We start from the raw sequence: 1,629 nt of genomic DNA on the forward strand, positions 1-1,629 counted from the left end.
TGGTTAATCTCACTGAACACGGGAAGGAGTGAAGACAATGGGCTCACGTCTAAATGGAACCTCCAGCTTGAGTCGGTTCTTTCACATCCCACCTGTGTCAGTCTGCACTCACACCAAATAGCTGTGTGCTGCACACACCACTGTACTTTCCTTTCCTGTTGGGAGTGCTGCCCGCCTCCACCCTCCGTAGTGCTCACATCCCCTAGGCACTCCTGATAAACACAGTAAATGAGAACTAACCCCAGACCTTTCTTCAGAGAACATGGAGAACAGCCAACTCACTATTACCTTCTCTTTCAGCTCCAGGGACTGTGCTGATGTTGACATCTTAGACAGCTATTACACTATTTTAAATGGTTTCAGATATGCACCTCCTTCATGATTATAAATAACTGAGTGCATTCTCCAGTACCACAAAATCAGCATCTTACTGTCATGTGTCCTAATGATGACATCGGCAGTGCTTAGCAAAACCCAGGCCTCCGTCGATGGTCTTCTCAACCCCGCTCACTGTAGCATGGGTTACTCAGCTACACTGAGTCTTGAGTTAGCAGCTGCTTGTCCACACCACTCTGCTACCGCAAGGGGAGAGGGCTGGGGCCAGGGTCCTACATGGGGGAACAGCCTAAAGCAACTCGACAATTTGTGCTGCAAAGCTGGCTTCACCCACAAATTCTCCTCTTGAAACAAGCTTGCTCTTCAGGCTGTATCTTTCTCAACTATGTCTGCCCACGAGAAAAGACAGCACTAAGGAGAGCTGCCGCAGGCTGTTCTAACACCAGGACAGATGACCTCCCTGGGATGGCAGTGATATCCAGTTATTCAAATAGTGACTAATAAAGCTCCACGAACCCCAACCAAAGGCACATTTGGTAAGCAATAAAAAATGGCTTAGGCTAACATGAGGATTTTTTAATTAAAGCAAATATCAATTATTAGGTCATGGAAAAAATAAAATAAGGATTTTCTTTTAAAATAAATCTTACCACATCCCCTGGCTCCTACCAAAGGTAAAATCAGAAAACTCTCAAACAAGTATTTTCTTTCAACGCAGTGGTTCTGACTTGCTCTTCAACTTGGTCACCACCAGAAAGGGAGTGGAAGGCAAGGCAAATCAAATTCTGCAAGTTCTAAGTCCTAACGTTAGCACTGAGAAATGGCAAAGCTGGTGGTGCAGTGGGAAGGGAGGGCGGGGGGTGGGAGGACGCAGCGAGAGCCAGGACGCATGGAAGAGCGCTTTGGTGATACAACTCGAGGACTTCCTAGGGCGGGAGGAGCAAGTGCGCACAGTAAACTCCATCACAACGTACAACGTATCTGGAATGACCAAGAAGCAGGGGCTGCTGGAAACTAGCACCTGGGAAGAGACAGTCTTCCTAAGCAAGAGATCAAAGCTTAGTCTGAAATAACTCCTACAGGAAGAAGAAAAAACCCCACTTCTTGGATATTTTACTATGTCCATAAAGAAAAACAATGAGCCACCTTCTTAACAGGAGAATTAAACCCAATTACTTAGAAACCACATTAGGAAACTAACGATAAGTCAACAGCTTCATTTTGGAGCTCATTAGAGCCTAGAAATTCTGGCCTCGGTAGCTTGCGAAAGGCAGGCTCCTCTTTAAACGTGGC

Source organism: Myotis davidii, unplaced genomic scaffold, assembly GCF_000327345.1.
Source record: "Myotis davidii unplaced genomic scaffold, ASM32734v1 scaffold1437, whole genome shotgun sequence".
Taxonomy (NCBI): domain Eukaryota; kingdom Metazoa; phylum Chordata; class Mammalia; order Chiroptera; family Vespertilionidae; genus Myotis; species Myotis davidii.